Source organism: Paroedura picta, chromosome 6, assembly GCF_049243985.1.
Source record: "Paroedura picta isolate Pp20150507F chromosome 6, Ppicta_v3.0, whole genome shotgun sequence".
Classification (NCBI taxonomy): domain Eukaryota; kingdom Metazoa; phylum Chordata; class Lepidosauria; order Squamata; family Gekkonidae; genus Paroedura; species Paroedura picta.
This window is the reverse complement of record NC_135374.1, coordinates 90,507,951-90,532,554: the sequence shown is the minus strand read 5'-3', so window position 1 is coordinate 90,532,554 and position 24,604 is coordinate 90,507,951. Positions and strand designations below refer to the sequence as shown.

Genomic DNA, 24,604 nt, shown 5'->3' with positions numbered 1-24,604 from the left:
GGCATAATTTGTGTGACAACTTTGGAGAAAAATAATTTTTGGCTTTGCCTGCATGCTTGTATGCCTATTCGTTGCTACAGGCAGTTCGCTTAAAAAAAAACGTCCCTGGGAGAAGGGATAGGGAGGTGGGTGTGAAAGCGGGACATTAGAGGTGGAGGGTAGCACTTCTTCACCTTCACATGTTTGTTTTTTTTCATCCATGATTTTTTTGTTGTTAAACACTCCAAGACTCTTATCAGAAAGGAGTGGTTTACAAATCCAACAAATAAACAAATAAATGCAGCATCTGAGATTTTATCATCATGATGTGATCAGTATAAATAACCCTCCAGTAATCAGTATAGATAACCCTACTCTGATGGCTGTCAGGGACAAATAGGGGAAGGAAGTGGCCCAAAATCCTTTTGTCCTCAGAGTTCTGATTAAGTGAGGTACTTGGGAGTGTGGTGTGAGAGCCAGTGTGGTGTAGTAGTTAAGAACGGTGACCTCTAAACTGAAGAGTCACGTTTAGCTCCCCACTCCTTCACCTGCAAACAGCTGGGTAACCTTGGGCTAGTCACAGAGCTGTTCTCACAGAGCAGTTCTTTCAGAGCTTTCTCAGCCCCCCTATCTCACACGGATGGTGTTGTATGGGGGAAGGGAAGGCAATTGTAAGCCATTTTGAGACTCCTTCAGGTTGTGAAAAGCTGCGGATAAAAACCGACTATGTTTCTTTTATTTCCAGAGGAGAACTAGGTTTGTACACTCTAGCCCATAACACTTTTTGCCACAATATATCTGTTAGCCTCCAAGGAGTCACAAAGCTTTAAAAAATGTGTGCATTGTCCATGTCCTTAATGCCTAAGCTACATTGCTACAATTGAGAGGTTCTAAATAGATCCCTATTGAATCTACACAGATCATGTTAATTAAATATCCATTCTACAGCTACAACTAATACATGAGTACATGAATAGTGCAATCTATGCGGAGTTATTCCAGGCTAAGGCCACAATGGGCAACTGTGCATAGAACTGTACGTGATACAAATATTTATATAAACTATATATTTAATTCCCAAGTATCAAAAAAATCATATACTATTCAGTATAGAAGCATCCCCAATACATTATTCATAATGTAATTCACACCAATTCACATGAAAATTAATAGCGTATAAACTTTGCCAACTAGTCTTACTGCCAAGCAAGTCTGTTAATCCAAAAATGGAAATATTGTGTACAAACTTTCTACTACTGTATACTCAAGAGTGATCTACAAGGGTACATGTCATGGGCATCTTGCAATCTTTGTATTTCCATATGAAACCTCTTCTTAGAAATCCATAATACTTCTAAAAAACGACTCTGAAGTTATTCTATGTCATAGTATCATAGAGTTGGAAGGGATCCATACAGGTCATCTAGTCCAACCCCTTGCTCAATGCCCTACAGATTTGGAATCTAATTAACTACTGAACAGAAGAATGTACTCTGGCAAATATTTTTTGAAACAGTCCCAGATTACTTAGGCATAATATTGACTACACTCGCAGCAATCAAATCTTCTGCCTACATAGAGTAGACATGAATAATTCTGGTGAATTCCTGCTCTCTTGGAAAAAGGAAGTGGGGAGTGTCTCAAGAATCCTTTACAAGAATTATTATTATTTATTATTTAATTTATATGCCACCTTCTCCATCAGGTTTGTAGCAGTGTACAACAAACATGGTACAAGTTCTAATAAAAACCTTAAAATGATATCCTGGGTACTCTGTTTATGCTCACTTCCAGGGCCTTGCTCTGTTCTTATCTCTGTGGTCAGGACTGGAAAGGGAAGGAGAGGGGGCTGATCCCAGATGCTGTGAAATGTTTTAATCCAACCGAAATGATTCTTCAGTAGTTAATATTTATGAATATTGCAGATGAGAGACTTGCAATTGGTAGACATAAATATTTATGCAAAGTGCCCTAAAGCTGCTGGAATAAGGCAAAGCCGCACATTATGTGTTTGAAAATATTGTTTCCTCCTTAACCTTTATTCACAGTGGCTTGCATACTCAGAAAATATGCCGTAAATAGAAACAACGTAACACGGTGTTGTGTTCTTAATGTTAGGTATCAAAATTAAGAGGCGGCATAGTTTCAAAGAGAAGCACTGTTTAATAAATCCACTTTATCCCTCTGTCTGGAGCAACCCTGAGTACAATTTCCTTTTTCCCTGTTCATGCTCACACTAAGCCCTGGAGAGGAGTAGAGCAGTTGAAACATTGGCCTGGATTCAAGGAACGGGGTTATCAAAATATCACACTAGAGCATTCTAAATTAGCAGGCAACTAGTTCACTGCCATTAAAAAAAATCTAGAAGTAATTTTTAATATAAGAAAGCTCTAGAATACCAGGTTTCTCAATGCTTTGAGAAAAATCAGTAGCAAGGGTACCCTTCAGATCTCTAGCAGTCCCTTCCACAAAATTGCCACCATGACAGAAAGAGAATGAGATGTCTGCATGTGATGGGCCCTGCTAAAGAAGATGGTTGAGGACATAAGATGGCATGTGGGTTCATATAAGGAGAGACGTTCCTTAGATAAATGCAAACCTCTACATGGAATGACATCACTCATTCATTCGTCACTTCCTGGGGGAAATTTCAACTTCCACAACACACAGAAAACCGAAATGTGGGACAGCATGATTTCTAGAAAGGCCCAGAAACAGGATATTTTTCTCCTCTAAAATGTAAGGCATTTATTATTTTGTAGAAACACTAACTTGGTTGCTCTTCACTCAGTCATTGGTGTCCAAGAGGGAGTTTCCAGACTGTTAAGATTCTTCTACCATACATGGAAAAGTATAGTTCAGATACCTTTCATTACACCTTGATTTCTGGAGAAGGCCAGAGACAGGATATTCTCCCTCAAAGTGTGGAACATGAAGGGTGACTCATAAACAGCTAACAAAGAATGGACAAAATGGGCTCCTGGAGTGTTTTGCTTCTCACACTCAAAGAGGCCTCAGATTGGAAAGGGGGGATTTGTAATAGGAAAGTAAGTCTGAAAGTTGGGCAAACTGCCCGTGCCTCAGGACTTCCCCTTCATATACTTCAACAGATGGAAGGTGGAAAGTTTCTGTGGCAGCTGAGAAGGAACTGATGCTTGCGGAACGGCAAGTTATATATGCTGATCAGTACATTTCTCCACTCTCCCAGGAATCTTTGTTGCGGGGTTCTGCATAGGGTTTTAAACACAAGGGCTGCAGCTTTTGCACACTTCGGCGTTCGCGTCACGCCTCCTTTCCGGTGCGTTCAATCCGCTCAAGGCAACATGTCCCCTTGTACAGCTGACGCTTTGAAGGGCGCCTCAATTACTTCTTGGCATTGCAGTCCTGTTGCCTGAGGCAGCATTACCATCCTCTCGGGGAACTCTTTCGCTGTTTAGTGTATGGCAGGGAAAAGAAACCCCCATCCTAGCAACGAACATAATATTCCTTTAGAAGCAATTTCATTTTAATTTAAACTGATATAAAGTCCAGAAGGGAGGATTTGAGGGAAGGAGACAAGATGTGTCTACTAATAGACTCTCATCACCCTGGTGGCTGAGCTACTCCTCAGTAATGACTTCAGCTGCCATCCCAAAATCAATGTGCAAGGCCCACGGATGGGACTCACTTGCAAAGTGCAATCACGATCTCCATGTTGGATTGGTGAGGCTGGGAAGTGTCTGTCTCATTCTTCATAAAGGGAGAGGCAAGGCTGTCAAGGGGAAACCAACTACAGCTGCGTGTTGAAGTCCCTCCCCTGTCGTCGTTACTATCGTCATCAGTTAAGTGCCCCACTGTCACTCAGCTGTGGGGGCCTCTCAGTGCACAGTCATATTTTCCCACCAAGCAAAGAGCCATGTTGGGAAAGTGCAGATCCTTGCTGCCACTCATACCCTCACTGTGTCATTTCGGAGGACATTTCTGCTGCTCTGGAAAAGCGTCCGTGGCAGCAACAACTGGGGGCGCAAAGCAAGGGAGGCAGATGGAGACGGGGAGGGCTGTCCCTTTCCCCCATGTTCCTGGATGCCAAAAAGGTGCAGAAGACTCTGCCAAGGGCTCATCCCTGTAATGGCAGCTGCTGCCTTTGCTAAGTCAGGGAAGGGCTGCCACGGCAAAAGCCAAGCAACCAAAAACTATGTCCGGCTTGAAAAAGATCAATAGTGCTGCTGACAAGGTCAAAATAAGACGGATACAGATCAGAACCAGAAGATTGATGTCAATTGCTGATTCCTCATCCTCTTTAGCAAGGCAAGGTGAGGCAAAGCAGTCGTGCCAGTCTCCCTTGCCAGGAGTAAACTGGGAGGTTTGGGTGGCCCATAGGGTTGACAGCTTCCAGGTGGAAGATGGGGATCTTCCAGGGTTACAACTGATATCCAGGCAACAGAGATCATTCACCTGGAGAAAACAGCGACTTTGGAAAGTGGAGTGTTGGGCTTTAAGTTCCTCCCCATCCCGAACCTCACTCTCCTCAGGCTCCACCCCAAAAATCTCCAGGTGCAGGTGAGACTGTGCAGTCCCTTGGCACTCCAAGTCAGCTTTGCAAGAGCTGCTCCACTCACCTGAGAGTAGCATCCACAAGGCGTATCCATTCACCTGTTGCCGCCTGCTGGCAGCAGTTCAACTGCTGCATTGCTGGCCAGATCTGCACAGGGGAGGGGGTCTCCTACACCAGTGGTCCCCAACCTTTTTATCACCGGGGACCGGTCAACACTTTACAGTTTTACTGAGGCCTGGGGGAGGGGGTAGTCTTTTGTCGAGGGACCTCGTTGCCGCCGGAGCTCCTGCTCCACTTGCTTTCTCACTGGAGCCCCAGACTTCCCACTGCCTGCTGGGGGGCACTGCCAGCAGCACCTGTGCAGTGCCATGCCAAGGGGTAGCCCCAGCCATGGCAGCCACTGGAGAGCACCAAAGGTGAGCCGGCGGCAGAGTGGCAGGGCAGCCCCCAAGGCAGCAGCCAGGGAGGAGGGTGAGGAGGAGCCGTGGCCCGGTACTGAATGATCTACGGACCGGTCCCGGTCCCCGGACCGGGGGTTGGGGACCACTGTCCTACAGTACTTGTAGTGCTACCTGGACTTGGGTTTGTTTGCTCTTGGCTGCCATTAGCCCCCCAAAGGCAGTGCCCCCCCCCCGAAGTTTTCTTGTATGGCAAATGGCCAGTCTGCACCTGTTTCCAGCTCCTGAATCCCAGCTTCGGTGATGTCTGTGTAATGGAGCTAGTCTTCTTCCTTCTGATTTTTAAAACATGGAAAAGGATACACAGGGAAAAAATATTCCCTTGTCAGGAAGGCAGTGTATGAATGAACACATGGGAGGAGCTCTCTCTCTCTCTCTCTCTCTCTCTCTCTCTCTGTATATAAACCAAATTTTTGCCCTGCTTGTAAATAAAACATGCTGGCTTATTACCATCAGTGGGACTTATGCATATGAGACATAGATTTGTTCCATACTGCTCAATAAGTGTTACTTTAGATGTGAAGGTGTTCATAAATTTTCATACAGACATTATGAGCAGAAGTGAGTAGAAATGATTTACAATCCCAAATTATGAAGATTTTCCGACATAAAATCCAGACATAAAAACCACCAAATGCAACATACACCTTGTGTATAACACCAGCTTCAGGTTTTGCATGTCAATGAGTTTGGAAAAGAAAAAGACAATACAAAGGAAGGAATTCTTTAATTGAGGAGGGGGCTTAGTGGTATATGTACAACAGCCAACTCCCCTGGGTCCAAAGTATAATGAGTCGTGTTAAATTGGATTTGTCTGAAGGACATCTGCTGGGTGCTTGAAATTAATGCAATTTTAAATTGATTCTGAACTGGAGACGCTTCTGGTCTCATTATGCTCCCATTGACATAATTCAAGGAGGTGTAAAGGCCCCCACAGAGCCAGTGAACCTCCTACTGTTAACAGCACACCTCTCTGCCTCCTTCTCCCACCTTACTTTACTTATAGGAAGCAAAGGGCTGTAATATTGGTTCTCCTTGTGCAGGAAAGTTTTCATCATGAACAGAAGGGCATGTGGTTCATCTAGAGTCTAGACCAGGGGTAGTCAAACTGCAGCCTCATGGGAATTGTAGTCCATGGGCATCTGGATGGCCGCAGTTTGACTACCCCTGGTCTAGACTCATGTTCCCACATTTGCTGCCCTCTGTAATTTTGAGAAAGCAGGGAGTGCAGAGACTAACCAAAATGGAGAGCCCACGTTCATATTAGCCCAGATACTCATGGAGATAAAGAATCAATCTGAATAGAGTTGTGCAGTTAGAGCAGCCTTTCTCATCCTTTTTTACTGCTGAGAAACCCGTAAAACAGTGGTCCCCAACCCCCGGGCCGTGGCCCGGTGCCAGGCCACGAAGGCCTCGGCGCTGGGCCGCGGCTCCCTCTTCCCGCCCCCCCCCACAGCGAGAAGCTCGCCAGGCTGCGAGCAAATCGGCCGCCGAAGCAGCCGATCTGCTTGCGGCCCGGCAAGCCTCTTGCTTTGGGAGGGGGCGGGAAGAGAAGCTTGCCGGGCCGCAAGCTAATCGGCCGCTTCAGCAGCCGATTTCCTTGCGGCCTGGAGGGGCGGGGAGAGGGAGCCGCAAACGCACACGCACAGACTTGCCGCGCGTGCACGTTTGCGTCCGGGGGCACAAACACACACGCATGGTAAGTCCGCGCATGCGCGGGGGCCCGGGTCGCCCTCTCCCCGCACCCCAGCGCAGCGGTCCGCAGCCTGACAAAGGTTGCGGACCACTGCCCTAAAACATTCTTCAGGCTTCCAGAAACTCTGTAAGTGGCATGACTGTGCAGAATATGGCTGGGAAGCAGAGCTGTGTACATGCTCACTCAGGGCTCCTCCCCTTCTCATCCCCTCCAGGCCCATCATTGGCCATTTTGGGAGGGAAGGTGGGTCAACATGACCGTATATAGTCATATCACCCAATGAATGTTTAACAATTAAAAAAAAACATTAAAATTAGCTGCCTCCCATTTGGGAAACCCTTCAAGGGCCATCAAGAAACCCCAGAGTTTCATGAAACCCTGGTTGAGAAAGCATAAGGTTACTAACTCCAGGACAACCGATCTCTGTAGTCTGGAGATCATTTGTGTTTCCTGTTGGCAACCCTAAAATCCAAAGTCCAAACTGACCCATTTGCAAATTCTTTTTCATCACTACAATATACATATACCCAAGGCAATTTCCATACCTATATATAGCATGAGTATATGAGAAACTTTTGTTTACAGAAATGAATTGCCTATAATAAGATCATCTGTTCCACTTAATATTTCTGGTAAGGCCTTGGAGGAGGAGTGTGTCTCATGGCTTAAGTGCCACTCAGCACTTAACACCCACTCAGGGTAGCTGTCCCACCCCTGAGTGCCTCCTTCTCCAACCAGCTTGCCTGTCTGTCCAGTGGCCAGCCAATCGCCTTCCGTCCCCCAACCCTGACGACCCCCTCCTCCTTCCACTTCCCTCTGAGGCTTGGAGGCTACAGATCCTTGCCATGTGAGAGCTGTCCCTGCCAGTGAGTTCCCTAACTGCTGCCTGCAGCCTTTCCAGGCCCTGGGGGGAGGCACAGAGTTGTTTCACTCCACCTCCCTAATCTAGTGCCCATTGTATTCCTGAATGCAATGGGCTTGGCCCCTAGTACCACATAACTCTTGGCCAAACTATTTTTACATACGGTAATTTTCTCTCCAGCATAGGACGTAGCCATCCTTAGTGACAGACCAACAGGTGAGGAGGAGATGCTTTACCATGTGCCTGTCAGGCTTTTCTTCTTCTCATAATCCTCACACATACATGTGCACCAGATATTAATTGATTTACAGAGGGAAAAACATACAGGTACTATATCAATGATGACTGTACATCATGTGTGTCAATAGTGTAATGAAATCCCAGAAAAAAATATTTGTTAACCCATCCATATTTCTTGAGCAGCTCCCTCTCCCACAAGTTACAGGCTTCTCAGCCATTATTATCTTTCCCATATATGGTTAGATGTGAGAAATTGCTTAAGTACACCACAGATTTCTTTCATAGCATCGGGGAGTATCAAGCTGTAGAACTCCTGCAGGTATCTTCAAAGTGCTTTATTACTTAATGAAATTTTTTTCAGGTCCTTTCTTTCTCACCTTCATCACTAACTCAGCAAAATTGTCCCCTGCTTTTTAGTTATGTCTATGAATCATATCTCCTGCACAGTGAGAATCTGGAGCCAATATAGATTCAAACAGAAGTGCACTAATGATACCAAATATCACAATGAAACAGAGGCTGGTATTGTTAGCATTCAGACCCTTTCTCTAGCAGAGGGGAGAGCCAGCTTGGTGTAGTGGTTAAGAGTGTGGACTTCTAATCTGGAAAGTCGGGTTCGATTCTGCACTCCTCCACATGCAGCCAGCTGGGTGACCTTGGGCTCACCACAGCCCTGATAAAGCTGTTCTGACCAAGCAGTTACATCAGGGCTCTCTCAGCCTCATCTACCTCATAAGGGAGAGGAAAGGGAGGGCAATTGTAAGCTGTTTTGAGGCTCCTATGGGTAGAGAAAAGCAGCATATAAGAACCAACTCTTCTTTATAGCTTAGAGAGGCAGAAACACTCTTCTTACAATATAATCAAAATGGAAGGCACTGCCTGGCCTAATGTGGAACAAAATGGATCCCAGTCAGGGAAGAGTCGGGGAAATATTTTGGAAGGTGAATCAGAGTCGTTGACTGGGTTAAATGCCCCCTCCACACCCCAAAGAGATGGGGTGCGTAGGAAAATGGGCCTTCCAAAAACTAATAAATTACCTTTGGACAAATCTCATGAAGCCCAACTTTACTTCCTCTGCATGCAGTCACCTTAATTAAACAATACTTAGGGCCATTTCGCACAGCTTCAAAGTAGCAGAATGGTTGCTATTTGGAAACGCTACTAATTTGACATAACCCACGACGTCGTAGACAATCTGCAACAATCCTGAAACCAATCAGCAAAAAGCGCTTCGTTGTGGCGCTTTCAGGGGAATCCAGAAAAGTGGATTCACCCTCCGGATAGCGATACACTCCTGCAACCAATCTGCAACAGTAGCGCTAAAGATCTGTGCGTTACCATTGTTGCTGGTTCTTCAAAGTCCCTCCCCCTGGCTCTCTCCTCCAAACTTCCGGCGAAGCGATCGCCATTTTTTTTTCTCCGAGCGAGCGGGGATAAACGCACCGGCGAGCCTCTTTCTGTTTAGAGGCTTCCCTGGCTTCAGTCCTTCACCTTTAGTCACTAAGCACAAACAACTGAAAAGCCCGTTTGCTGAAATAAAGTCCCTTTATTTTTTACAAATAAATTCAGCCGAAAATCGTGCCCGTGAGAGGGGGGGGGGATTTTTTTTTTTATCACTCGAGGCAGCGTGCAAATGATCATACAATCAAACGACAGCTCACATTAGGCAGCTGGATGGGTCTCTCCGTAGCAACGAATCTACCTAGATTCATTGCTATGGGTCGTTTTTTTTTTTTTTTAAACCTTTCTTAAAGGGAAAGGGGCTGTTTGGGAGCATGCTAACGGCTGCCCATTGGCTGCTTGACGGCCAGGGGCGGGACGAGCTTGGCAATAGCGCTTCCTTTCTAGCGATTTCTGCCGAGACCGGAAGCCTGTGGGAAACGCTAAAAAACGCAACTGATTCCACTACAAAGGCAGGTATGCATAACGACGAATTCCACTATTTTAAATGGTGATTTTTCATTCCGCAAACAATTTGCAACAAAGATCCCTGTGCGAAAAGGCCCTTAATCAACTCTCAGTTCTATTCACTAAAACCATTAGTTTCCCATCCACTGTTTGTAGGGTCATCAAGCTCCTTTCACTGCTTTTGCATAAGGAAGCCTCATCAAATTATTGTTTTGGGCACGTTATGTGAGCTTGCCCTAAGGTATATTGCTTGCTCTATATCTAGAGAACCTAACTACCAGAGCAGTGTGTGTGTTCTTGGATTCATATTTGCACCCCCAATCCATTGGGTCTTCTCTCCAAGAGATCCAGTGTGGTGTAAGTGGTTAAGAGTTGGTAAACTCTAATCTGGAGACTGCATTAGATTCCCCACACCTGCACATGCAGCCAGCTGGGTGACCTTGGGCCAGTCACAGTTTTCTCAGAGCTCTCTCAGCTCTACCTACCTCACAGGGTATCTGTTATAAGGGAAAGGAAGGGAAGGCGATTGTGAGCTGCTTTGAGACTCCTTTGGATACTGAAAAGTGGGGTGTAAAAACAATTCTTCTTCTTCCATCTCTCCATGAAATGGTGGTAATTTTGATGCCAGTTTGGTGTAGTGGTTAGGAGTGTGGACTTCTAATCTGGCATGCCAGGTTTGATTCTGCACTCCCCCACATGCAACCAGTTGGGTGACCTTGGGCTTGCCATGGCGCCAATAAAGCTGTTCTGACCGAGCAGTGATATCAGGGCTCTCTCAGCCTCACCCACCCCACAGGGTGTCTGTTGTGGGGAGAGGGATGGGAAGGCTACTGTAAGCCGCTTTGAGCCTCCTTCGGGTAGGGAAAAGCGGCATATAAGAACCAACTCTTCTTCTTCTGCTGCTGCTGCTGCCTCCACAGACCTCTTCCCTCCAAGATCGGTAACTATAACCCCTCCCTGAAATAACTTTTCCCCTTTCCACCCTGTCTTTCCTTAGCTAGCTCTTTGTATGTGTTTATTATCTTTTAAACTAATTTCCCCAACTAATTAGGAGATTGCCTGCTTGGTAACAGTATGTACAGAGTGAGGACTAAGAAAGGAACAAACAGTACACCAATATAGCATCCATTATCTTTTGAATGAAAAGCATAATTCTTCTCAAGGAGAGAATATACTTTAGATAACTTATTGAATTTGTTCTAATGCCCTCCCCCAATGTCTAGCAATGAAAAGAATTTAAAATGAACGTTTTATGCAGTAGATGGAAGGAGAGATTTAGATAATGCCATCAGATGAGATATTTTATAAATCTGTCCACCAAAACTTAATAATAAGTTTGAACGCTATAAATTTTATGATGGAAATAAAGGCCTGAAGACAATCACAAGAACATTTATGAGGGATTTAGCATGTCAGCATGAACACTTTGAAATTAGCTTTCTTCTGAAGTGGTAAATCTCATTGTTTTTCATAAAGACAGAAATTTCTCACCTTTTTTAAGTGAGTTGATACAGTTCCAACAAAAGTGCAGTACCAGCTTAAGAATGAATAGAATTCATTCCTAAGTACACTTCTCTGGGAGTAAACCCTAGTGGATAGATATGAATAGGAATCTCAGACCACTTGTTAAGCATCATTCTCTAATCATGGAGATCTGTTTGATCTGCAAAACTGTAATCTGTCAGGGCCTGTGTCTTCCAGGTGGTATGACCTGGTCTATACTGTGGAGTACTCCTCTAAGAGAAATACATCAGATTTGTGCACTTGGATAATTTAGAACAGTTGAATTAAAAATAACAATAGTGAGATGTAAATTGTTTCCTCTCTATCTTTAATGCACGTTTGTTTACAAAACTGTGTACTACAATAAAGTTTACAATGAATATTCAGAATTCAGAACAAATAAAAGCAACACCAGATTGTGTCCTCAGTCTCAAAATAGTACTGACAAAGAGCTAATTTTTCAAAGCCATTCCAACAAGGGGAGGCAAATGAAAGAGTTGAACGATCCTTCTGGGAAATGACATCCTATGTAGCTATAGGAACTACAAGAAGATCCTTTTGCTTGTGGTTAAGTTGCTGAACTAGGATCTGGGAGACCCAGGTTAAGATCCCCAACTCTGCCCTGAAGCATGCTGGGTAGTAATGCCAATTCTGTGTTTGGAAACTGCAAATGATTTGGAGGACAGAGACTAAGGCAGGCAGGGGTAAGGAGGGAAGCAATCTCAGTGGGATATAATTCCAGAGTCTACCCTCCAACGCAGATATTTTCTTCAGGAAACTGATCTCTGTGATCTAGAGTGGGGGTCATCAGCCCCCGGTCCGCAGCCCGGTACTGGGCTGCAAAGGCCACGGTACCGGGCCGCCGGCAGCCGTGCCTACCTCCCCCCCACACAGTGAGAAGGAAGCGCCACCTGGTGGCAAAACGTGCATGTGCAGCAACTGCGTGTGCGTGTTTGCGTGGCGCCCGGGCTGTCGGCTCTCTGCTCACCTCCGGAAGTAGTCCCTAACCTCAGAAAGGTTGGGGACCGCTGATCTAGAGATCAGTTGTTATTGCAGGAGCTCTCAAGACCCCACCTGGGCCAATCACTCCCTCTCAACCTAACCTACTTCACAGGACCCTTATGAGGATAACCTGGAGAAGGGTCAGTGCTCTGATGACCTTAGATGAAGGGTGGGATTAAAATGCACTGGACGGAAAGGCAGCTGTGAGGATAAAACGAAGGGATGGAGAACCTGGTATGCTGCCTGAGGTCCGTGGAGGAGGGGTAAAATGAAAATATACTAAGGAAATAAATAACATCCATGAAAACTGGCATCCTGATTAAGGTCTCCTTGGCAGATCTTAAATTGCAAGAGATAGTGGTGATCACAATGGGAAAAGGCACTCTGTGCAGTTCTTCAGATGGGTTAGGGACTGAAAGGCATAGCCAGCACCTGGAACTGGACTCACATACTGAGTTAGTATGTGTTAGTTATAGAAGCAGGCTACTATCCTGCCTGTTTGTTCAGCAAAGCACATCATAGCATATTCAGCAAAGGACACTGAGTTCCATTACTGCACCAGACTGCTGTTCTGCAGAGGTAGGAAAGGTAGGAGGTGTGGTACCCTGGTATGCTAGCAGCAAAGCATCCCCCAAAGCAGCCAAAAAAAAAGGGGGGAGGGATGGTTCTATAGCTACCAGTGGCCCAATAAGTGAGGACTAGGACACAGTGAGTTTGGAGGGGCAAGGAAGTCTTCTCTACATCCTGCTAATGTATGATGTCACTTCCTGCAAAAAGAATGGTGACGCTTAAGGATTCACTCCAAAACTCTGTAGTTCCACCATTCAGTCCCACTCTGGCCTCCCCGTTACGGATCTACTCCGACATGTGATTTGAAGACCACTGAATTATACGCTAAATTCTGTTAATGGTTATTTATTTATTTTATTGATCAATAAACTGGCAAGTTTTAAAATCTTTTATATGCTAAGTTAGAACGTTGTAAAAGTGTAATATAAATAGAAGTAAGCAATTTCTCAGCCAAATGAGGAAAATTCTCAGTTTATAATATTCAGCTCAAGGATGGCAGAATATTGAAGCTACAACCACTTCCCCATAATAAGGAAAGGGGGTGTTTATAGATATATATGGGTTTGAAGACTGTGGTTTTATTTGATAAACAGCGCTGTTAGTCTTTTTCTTGACTCTTGCAACTTTGCTACAGGATACAGATTGAGATTTTTCCCCCCACTGTTAAAAAATATTTAAAGGAATTTTTCTCAGCTTACCCATCTTCCAGAAATGCACCTGACTGACTTTACGTAAGGTACTGCTAGCATTCAGTAGCATTCATTAATCGTTGCATTTCTACGCAGAAGCATTCTTTGCTTCAGGTACATTGAAAACGTTCTGTCTGTCTGTCTAACCATCATTTTATATTCCACCCTTCATCCAAGGACTGGAGAGCAGCATAAATGTTTCCTCACTGTGAGATAAATGAAGCGACAAAGTAACTGGGGCCAAGGCCATGCAGTGAGTCTAGTGACTGAGGGGGATGTGAACTCAGTTCTCTTCAGTCCTAGACATGCTAATTCTCAGATTCATTTGAATATTCCTAAACAATGATTTTGGATGTTGTTCCACGAGGAAGAAGAGAACTATGCCCCTCACTGTACTAGCCAATGAACAAAAGATGGATATGTCAATATTCTGCTGTGAGGGTTTCCATTAAAACGTATATGGAATGTAAGTGGATGCTTATGTTACACGTGGAGAAAGCCTGAACACTTAAGTAAGTTTTGTATCTAAGAAGTGTGGATTTAGAATAATGTGCCTTGGAGATAAAAAATAATGAACTGAAAAAAATATATTTTAAGCAATTTTGAAATGCCTGCTTTATTTTTGAAGGTTATTTGCCTTTTCTGAAAAGCAGATTTATTTGTTTGTTTGTTTATTTGTATGCCATCCTCCCTAGAGGCTCAGGCCAGATTACATAAAATATAGAAACAATACAAGAAACAATCCATAACATATAAATAACCATAACATTAATACTACTAATTGTAACAATGGTAACAGTACAAACAGGTCCAGGAACAGAATGCATTGATGGATTTCTGGGAGGGAGGGAGCAGAGGCCCTGCAGATTTGTAAAGTTAATTGGAGTCAAGAGTTGGTATAATTACCATTACTGATATTCTTAATATGAAAACAATGAGTATTTACTTGCTCACCTCTTATACAGTATACCAGTGCTTGGAAATGCTAGCCAATCAGAAACTACATGCTTGCATACACTACAACTGATCTCCAAGCTGTGACTATAAGAACACAAGAAGAATCCTGCTGGATCACACCAGTGGTCCACCTACTCCAGCATCCTGCCTCACATTGTAGCCAACCAGTTCCACTGGTGGCCAACAATGCCCCTGAATGTAGAGGTTCTGCTCATTCACCATAGCTAGTAGCCACTGATAGACCTCCATGAATCTATATCAAGTTCTAGAACGCGGAAAGAGGGGGGAAAGGTTCTCCAACTCTCCTTCTCTGTATTTGATTTTATTTATTCCCTTACAGTGTTTCTTTCGCCCAGAGTTGATGCCAAATGAAAGATGATCTTATGAACTTAGTTTGTTATTCCTGCATGGCCTACATATCTGGTAAGCATCTTCATTAAGCTGCATACTAATCCATGACTGACATTCTCCCTATATATGTGGTCTGGTTATTTCCATTTCACTGTCTGATGAACTGTGCTGTGCACTAGAAAGTTTACAACTTGAATAAAACTTTGTTGATCTTAAAGGTGTCATTATTCTTACCCTCCTTTGTACTTTTACCATGATTTTTTAAAGGTACAGTGGCCAGAACTGTACATGGTGTTCCAAATGAGGCTGCACTATAGATCTATGCACACCCTTAGATCAGGTGGGTGAAAATACAGACCCAATTTTAAGTAACCAAGCCCAGGATTTTTACCCTTGTTGTTTTCATATCTCCTTTTATAATGATATATGTATGTATGAACGAGTGTGTGAACTGAGGGGTGGGATTTTGGTCGCTGTCTGGAGGGTTTATGGCAGGGGTAGTCAAACTGCGGCCCTCCTGATGTCCATGGACTACAATTCCCAGAAGCCCCTGCCAGCATTTGCCCCTGGTTTATGGAGTTTTAATGCGGTTGGGATTTTTAGGCTTTTATGGGGAGGTTGTATGATGATTTTAGACTGTGACCCGCCACAAGCCACTCAGAGTGGTAGAATACAAATTGAAACATGTATGTATGTATGTATGTATGTATGTATGTATGTATGTATGTATGTATGTATGAGCTGCTTTGTAGTCCCGTTGTGGAGAAGGATGGGGTGTGAATGAAATAAACATGACATAAATAATTGTAGCTGAATTTGGGAGGCAGATAGAAGGATGGGTGGTGGAACAAGAAAAGGAAGCAGAGAAAGGTAAGTTTAAGGGGGCTGTCAGGAGAAGAAGGAAATGGTGCAGGGAGGCGGATACAAGGGGGGCTCCCCACTGCACCAGTCCTATGGCAAGAACTGTGCACTTTCCCCAGATTGGCTGCCAGGGAGAAGAACGGAGAGAAAGGTGAAACATGTACAGGCTGTCTGGTGGCTGGGAAAAGGAAAAAGTGGCAGGAAAAGGGAAGAGGCTATGAGGACTTTCGGGAAAGAGAAAAGAATGGGAATTCAGGGGGAAATGAGACACCTCCAGCAAGTCCTTGAAGGTCCCCCACTTGTAAATATTTGAATAAAAGAATAAATACAATGTATTTTGCAATGAAGCTAATACCTGTGTTTAAATAAGCAATTCAATGGGGTTACTTAGCAAAAGTTTACTCATGAGTAAAAGATAACCCTCACCCAGGAATGCCCCACCCTGGTAGTTTATCCCCAATCAGGAGTCAGCCCTCAGCCAGGAAGGGCTTAACAAGGGATCAACTCTTCACCTCCATCTTCCTGCTGGTTTCAGAAATTTGCTGGATGGAAGAGGAGCTGGCCTCAGAGCAAGCCCTGCTTCCAGTAAGTTACCATGGCCTCTTTCAAATCAGAGAACAGGGCAGGAGCTGGGGGAGCCTCTGGGACTGTTTATTCATGAGTAAGTCATGTGAGGTTTGCAATTTTCAATCTGAGATGGGAGGAATGCTTTGGGGGTAGCCAGCACAGGCAATTGCAGCAGGGAGAATAATGCTGATATGGGTGGGACTGGGAAGATGTAGACATTCCCTTTCCATATGGATATCACCTTGGTATTGCTGCAGTCTTTCCAAGACCATTCCAACAAAGCAAATTTGAGACCAATGGCATGGAAGATGGGGAAAGTGTAGACAGGGCATAGAAGCATCATGAGGACATGGGGGGGGGGGCAATGACGATGACACATTGTTTCCCAGTAGGACCTTCCCAGTAGAAAAGTTGGTTTTTATACCCTGCTTTTCACTGCCCAAAAGAGTCTCAGAGTGGCTTAGAATAGTCTACGCTTCCTGTTCCCACAACAGACACCCTGTGAGGTAGGTGAGACTGAGAGAGCCCTGGAGAAACTGCTGTATGAGAACCGTTTCTAACAGGATGGTTACTATCCCAAAGTCAAGCAGCACGTGGAGGAGTAGGGAATCAAATCCAGTTTACCACATTAGAAGCTGCTGCTCTTAACCACTACACCAAGCTGTACAAATTGCCATTGCCTTAAAGAGATGTAGCTAGAGAGTACGGGCAGAAGAAGCTGTTGCAGGAGAAAGGCGTAAGTCTTTTTTATTTGCTCATTGTCTGTTATGGGATTCTGTTCCTTTAAATTTGGACCTTCTGGCCAATGGCTTCTCAGCGCAAACCAAGGAGGGAGACACTCAGGTAGTTCCTACGTGGAGAGGCGATTGTGTGCTTCATAAGGTTTGCAATTTCAGAAGAAAAGAATACTTTTGTCTTCTGTGTTCTCTCTCGTGTGTGTGCCCTGTGCGAGGAACTGTGGGGAACTGAAATATCAATAATTACCAAGGAGACTGATGGTCTCTATTTGGGAACCATAATGACAGGGAAATGCTCACCAGGGGTGATGAGGCAATGCTTTTCAAGAACCTGAAAGACTCTTCTTCCTCTCCCCTCCCTACAATCTCTCTTATTCACTCTCTTCCCCTTGGTTTTACGTCAGTTGGTTTTAGATTGTGAGCCTGCAGGCAGGAAAGTGTCTTTTCTGAAATTTATTGGACAGCACCTAGTAATTTTAGGTGCTTTGGGAGAGCAATGATAGTGGTAATGATTTTCCACTTTCTGCATTGCTTTGCTCCACTGGATATACCAGAGAAACATCAATGACAACAAAGGCAGATGGGCACTTTTCTTACTGAAAATGTCCCACCTTCTTCTAAGCAGAAGAAGGTTCCAATAATAATTCCGTAGCAGTTGATTGTGTTTTATCTGATTCAAATGCCAAAGGATAAAGAAAAAGGCACACATGTATGTGTGAAGAAGCGTAAAATGTCAACTAGCATTAATTATAACATTAATCCTCCTTGGGGAGCTCGGTGTTGAGGAATTGACAGTTTTCCCACTCCTGCTCATTGACTCAATTACTTAGAATAATATCAGACAGGTACATATTAAGCAACCTTTCAAGAGACCATTTGTGTCAAATATTTCCTGTAGCTTAGCAGAGATACTTTCATGCTGTGGACAGATAAATTCCACTCGTTTCTGGATATCTAAACCATATTTATATACATTCTGTGGACAAGTCGGATCAAAACATTTAAGAAAGCAGTGGAAGAATGTTCCTTGCAACTAAGGCAGCTACTGAAAGATGCCAGAATGTCACATTCTCGTCACAAAGTGCTGGGAAGGTTGAGTAAGACTGCGGTTAGACACAGAAAATGGGCAGTGTTAGGGTAAAGGATGTCGCCCAGATACAATAGGACCTGAGATAGGAGGAAAATAAATAAAGGGTAGGGATTATTGGCTGGAAGAGGCAGAGTACTACAGAAGAAGAAGGAGAGATGGGTGTAAACTGCACGGAGCTTTTATTCCAATCCCAGGTTGATTCAGTCCCTGCCATCTACACAGACTACGATTTCCGTTTTGATTTGGGGCAATTTAAATTTTCCTTCTGCAGCAAGAAGGATTGATCCAGAGTGACCCTACTTTTATTGTGCGATATCTTAAGAGTGCTTTTAAACCTCAATATTTTAACATTCAGATTGAGAAAGCAGGCTGTTTTGAATTTGGGCTTTGCTCCGTGGTAGAGACACCCTGATTGGCCAAAGGTGCCCATGTGACAAGCTTTCCTTAAAGAAGAAGCTCCTAATTTCTCTCAACTTCTGTCGGTCTTGGATTTTTTTTCTCCCTCCTCTGCCTTCTTCGATCCTCTCTCCCCCCTCCAATAAAAGAAAGAGGCTCCCTGCTTGGCTCCTCTCCCCCCCACACCTTCAGGAAAAGAAAGAAAGAGGCTTGGCTCCCTCCCCCATTCTGAACTACCCTAACCACGTGCAGAACACTTTCCTGTTTCAATGGGGGGAGGGAGAGGAAGACCTGAGTTCAAATCCATCTGAATTCAACAGGATTGACAATGGAATAAACAAAGTAAGTGCAGACTCTGCCCTGGTTTCACTGCCCAGAGGAGTTTCAAAGTGGCTTACAATCACATTCCCTTCCTTTCCCCACAACAGGCACCCTGTGAGGTAGGTGAGGCTGAGAGAGCCCTGAGATTACTGTTCTGTGAGAGTAGCACTTATCAGTCCTGTGGTGAGCCCAATGTCACATAGCGGGCTGCATATGGGGGAGTGGGGAATCAAACCAGTCTTGCTAGATTAGAAGCCACCGCTCTTAACCGCTACACCAAGTTGGGTCTACACCAGTTACACCAATGAAGTAGGATCTGGGAATCCTCAATTCGCATCTCGGGCTCAACTTATTCTGACTCAGAGGGTGGTTGTAAGGGTGACACAGAAAAGGAGGAATTATGCTCACTGCCCTGATCTCTTGGGAAGGAGTTGTCTTGCTGACCTACAGGTGGGGGGGGGGGTAGAGTTCTTCTGGAATTAAATGTGATATCCAGACTACAGAGGCCAGTTTTCCTGGAGGACTGGAAGTTCCAGAGGGCAGATTGTATGCAATCACATCCACACTTATCTCCTTCACTGCCCCAAACTCCACCTTCCCCAGTCTCTGTCCCATATCTTCACCCCAATGTTGCTGCATGATGATGTCACTTTGAGGTCATGTTGGAAGTTATGTAAACACGTTATAGCAACATCAGCTAGGCCTATTTCCAATTCGTGGTAAGTCCCCCTCCTCATCCCCCACCAGTTGCCAAGAGGGACCAGGCAACACTCATCACAATTCCTATGCCTGTTATAGATTTGCCAACCTCCAGGTAGGGCCTGGAGATCTCAGAGAATTACCATTGGTCTGCAAATAACAGAGATCAGTACCACTGGAGAAAATGGCTGCTTTGGAGGACAGAGACTATGACCAAAAGAAAATCTCTAGGAATTTCCCAACCCAAAGTAGGCAATGTTGGTCTGTTACCTTATTGGAGCTTAGATTACACTCCATTCCTTGATGCAATTAAAGGTTTGGAAACTGAGCCATTTGAACTGGTTCTGGGAGCAAACCGAGCAATGCCCAGGCCGCCTATTTAGAATCTAATTAAGAGAATGGCAGAACCAATTTAAAAACCTATGTATGGTGCACAGATGACAATGGCAGTGATCGAAAATGGCTGAGGGGGTGTTTGTTTTCCTTGTTCATCTGGAAACAGTCTCCAAATCAACAAAGAATTGCCAAGTCACTTTTTCCCTAGTCAGAGTGCAGCCTCAAGCTGCCAGAGACAGGATCGTCATCTCTGTTTGTTCAGAGCTAAGTTGTGCACCGGCTGTAGTACCACTGAGACGACAGGAGGTGGATGTTAAAACCCAAACAGAACGTCTTGGCTGCATGGGTGGAGGGTGAGGCGTCATTCTGCCAACCGACCTTGAAAGATTGATTTTGTTTATTTTAAATGTGTGTGTATCTGTTTACCGTATTCATACTCTCTGGGCCCCCAAATCTCCTGTAAACTGAGCTCCGGCAGCCAATGTTTCTGCCCTTGGTTTAGTGTGGTTCAATTTTAATTGCTGATGACTTCAGAGCCTGAGTCCTGCCTGTGCTCTGATGGGCACAAAGAGCTCCTGTGTCAGCCACAATGCAGATTTGCTCCAGGGAAGAGGGACAGCAGCTCTAAGGAGCCATCCAAACCACCAGTTAATGACAGAGCCTGCCATACAGAAGAGCTCTGTGCACAGTGTCTTCCTTCCCAAGGAATCACTGATCAGGATTGCTTCCTCAAAACAGAAATTTGCATTGATATTTTATTTATTTATTTATTTATTTAATATTTATATACCGCCCTCCCTGAAGGCTCAGGGCGGTTTACAGGGAACAGGAAAAAGATACAGATAACAGAAAAGATACAGATATGGAAAAGCTGCCATTCTGCAATGGCCACAGGACGGAGTTCAAAATGTGCTACAAGGATCTGAGTCACTACAGAAATATTTTCATTGTGTGCTTCCACGTTTCTTGGGAAGTGCAAATTAATTTCCTTTGTAATCTGTGGCAACCTGGGGGTTTCCACTTTGTTGTCACAGGCAGAGTCTTACTAGTCGAAAGATCTGATTTGCCCTAATCAGAATGAACTGCATGGAGTACCAAATTAGTTTGTTTTTGCATCGTACAGTAAACCAGCTTTATAGAATCCGTGCAGCTGAGCAGTGAAAGATGTGTGAGGTGAAATAATAATAATAATAATAAAAGGTATGCAGGCCAGGGAGAGCAAACAGAGTACTGTGCAATCAACAGTGTGCTAAAGGAGAATCCATTTTCTGCTCAGTCATAGATGTAGTTCAAGGGGGAATGAAACACTTCTCCTAATAAGCAAAAAGAAATGAGATCATTTCAGCTATTGCTTTCCCATTATTGCTCCTTACTGTCACAGAGCTACTTAAGGAACACAAACTTATATTGTCCAACTGACAGCTCTTAATTCCAAACAGCCAGTCCTTTCTGCAGAAGGACAATCTTTACTTAGGTTTTAAAATGAAAAGTGTAAGGGATGGTCAAAAAGTATAGCTCATAAGTGGTATACATGCACGACGTTCCAGTTGAATAAAGTGATGCTCTGTCACCTGCCAGTTTGGCTCTTTGCCTGCTGCTCACATGTTATGATTACAGGAATCAACAGGTGAGACAATGGACCGCCCAATCATTGTTTGGTTTTGTAAAGAAGTAACAGTCCACACGTGTTCACGTACTGCTTTGCCACAGCTGCCCCTCCCTCCCAGCCACAATTGTTTAAAATCACATGGGGGAAAGCTTTAAAAAATTATTTTTTAAATCACATACCACTTCAGTGTCTCTAAATATTCAGTGTTCATTAATGGCTCCTGAGCTATCTAGTTCTGGATAAATTCATTCATGGGTGTTCTCACAGTGCCCTGCAGGAGCTCTAGTTTCTGCATCTACAAGAATCAGAGAAAACTTTACTGCCAGTTTGGATCCCATCAACGTATATTTATAATAGTAACTTTTGGCTCCAATATGCATTACTTCCCACTTGCCTATGCTGAGTTTTATTTGACAATTTGATGCTCACTTAGCCAGCCTCAACAGATCCTTCTGGAGCACCTCACAGTTCTCCCTGGCTCTCACTGTCATCCTCACTTTTACCCATTTCACTGTTTATTCCTAATTCCAAATCATTAATGGACAAGTTTTTTTTTAAAGGTATTTATTTTAGAAAGGTAATTAATAGCAAGCATCATGATGTCCCTGTATAAATCTATGGTGTGGCCTCATTTGGAATATTGTGTCCCATTCAGGTCACTACATCTGAAAAAATGTACTATGGCATTGGGGGGAAATGCAGCTAAAATGATTGAAGAGATAGAACACCTTCCCTATGAAGAAAGGTTAGAGGAGTTAGGGATCTTGAACGATTGAGGTATGACATGATAGACGTTTACAAAATAATGCATGGGGTAGCAAAATACCTTTTCTCCTTTATCACAATACAAGAAATCATGGGTACTCAATGAAATTAATGAGCAGGAAGCCTAGAACAGATAAAAGGAAGCATTTTATTTGTTTGTTTATTTACCGCCCTCCCCTGAGGCTCAAGGCAGTTTACACGGAACATAAAAATCAATACATGGAACTTAGTTTTTCCCTAACATGTAAATAACTACAACACCCAAAGAGTCATTAACGCTTGGAATTCACTGCTATAAGAAGTGGGGTCAGCCCCAAACTTAGCCAGCTTCAAGAGAGGATTGAATAAACCAGGGGTAGTCAAACTGCGTCCCTCCAGATGCCCATGGACTACAATTCCCATGAGCCCCTGCCAGCAAATGCAATGACCCGTCCATCACCTCTAGATCCTTAGGTGGGTGGTTCCTATGACAGCTCAGTTCCCTATCCCTACACAGATCTTTCATCTCCTGCTGCTAGCCTTGCATTCAATGACTAGCACATTACAGTCCTTTAGAAGCCTCTTCGCAGAGTGGTATGACCTGTGTGCTAGTATAGCATGCCCTCTGTACAGGCATTTTTCATGGCTGCAATTATTTACCTTGCCACTAGAGCGCCCTTGTCCCCTGGAGAGCTCATTTCTACGAGGGCCCTTGGAGGGGACATGGCCTGCCTCCATTTACTTACAAAAAGTTGCAAAAGACAAAAAAGTTGCCTTATGACTCTAGGGGGATTTTTCTATTGCATTCCTTAAACAAAATGGTGCAGGAATTCTTTTTCATTATTACAGTTCCCCCACCAACTTGGTATAGTGGTTAGGAGTGCAGACTTCTAATCTGGCAAGCCAGGTTTGAATCTGCGCTCCCCCACATGCAGCCAGCTGGGTGACCATGGGCTCACCACAGCAATGAGAAAACTGGTCTGACCGACCAGTAATATCAGGGCTCTCTCAGCCTCACCCACCTACATGAAATTAAAATATCCTGGATCTCAGGAACAAAGAGGGCATCCTTTAAATACAGCCCAAATTCTTTCCATATGTATCCTTCAGCTTGAGGTAAACTTTGCCTCTCCCTTGCACAGTTAAGACCTCTTCATTGGCTTGGCACAGTGCCACATTCTCAGTAGAAAAGCTTCTCTTCCTGAAGAAAGAGGAAGCGAACAGGAGTCCACCTTAAACAAAGGAATCTCCAGAGCATGTGCTCAGGGTTTTTCTACAGCAACCTCACCAAGTAACCACTTGATGCCACTAGTGAGCACACAGGTACAGCTTAGTTGCTTCAACAGCTTAACTGCTGACTTCACCAAATTACTTGCTGATTGCAATTCTAACAAACTTCTGATCTATGCCTGTCTAGCTGGCCCTGTGCAGTACTTCTGAGAATGCTACTTTTGAGGTCCTGGCCTTTAACTTTAAGCCTAGTAACCTACATTTTTCTTCCAGGACCACACTTATCCATTTCCCAATGTCATTCATGCCAACATACACTGCTAACTCAACTTACCTATTTGCACCAGGCAGGCAAGTCACCATGCCTGTCACAGACTCCCGTCTCTATATTCTCAATAAGAAATAAACTTTTAAAACTATCCCACCATTCCTAATGACTGAATCACCCACAACCAGAAGCGTACCCCCCAGCCCCCCCAGGAATATCCTCAATAAAAGAGGATATCAGTCCATTTGTAGCTACCTTCATAACAGGCAATTGGTTTAAATGTATCTAGAGTAAGGTGACCAGAATTTGGGGGCTGTAAGGCGGGACATGCTGCCACCGTGGTGGGGTGCGTGCAGCAGCGGCTGCCTCCCTCTCCCTCCCTCCCTCTCTCTGGCCCCATGCCTGTCCCTCGAGCCTTCTGCACACCTGCGCGCCTTTTGTGCGCCTGCGTGGCGTCGGCTCCAGCTGGCAGGCCGCTGGCGGGACATTTGAGGACCCGGACGGGACCTGGGGCGAAGACCAGGGAAGCGGATGTATCCTCGGATTTTTGGGACGGATGGGCAGCTTAATCTAGAGTGATGCAGAGTCCTCAGGCCTGATCTGCAGGCTAAGAGCCACAGGCCAAGAGTCCTCTGACTCTTGCCCTTTGGTTCATAGCGAATATTGGCTATGAAGTGATTGATTAAACACAGTGGGAAAGTTTATAGTATAAAGAGAGAAGCAAATCTTGGAGACTTTTTTGTGGCATGATACACAGCTACTATCTCAGTTGATCTGGAGACAGCGATCAAAAGAGCCATCTCGGTATAAATATGTACTGTGTTGAAGATCACTTTATTTCTTGGCATTTGTAAATAACTGCTTTTTATGTATAGGGGAAGAAAATTATATATCTCAGTCTCAACCATTTCCATGTATTATAAATATGAAATATGGCATAAACTGTAGCTCATTGACAAGTTGTAGAATGAAAAATACAATTTCCACGGAATTCTTG

General features: G+C 44.3%; 1 protein-coding gene across 3 annotated transcripts in view; it reads left to right on the top strand.

Annotated features, from left to right (window-relative positions):
• The window catches only part of ST6GAL2 (ST6 beta-galactoside alpha-2,6-sialyltransferase 2), a 233,730-nt gene that overhangs the window by 117,832 nt on the left and 91,294 nt on the right, over positions 1–24,604 (top strand). For all 3 annotated transcript variants that reach the window (XR_013232108.1, XR_013232105.1, XR_013232107.1), the window contains exon 2: positions 14,739–14,821. The gene's annotated coding sequence lies outside the window, so the exon portion shown is untranslated. The remainder of the gene's footprint in view (positions 1–14,738; positions 14,822–24,604) is intronic.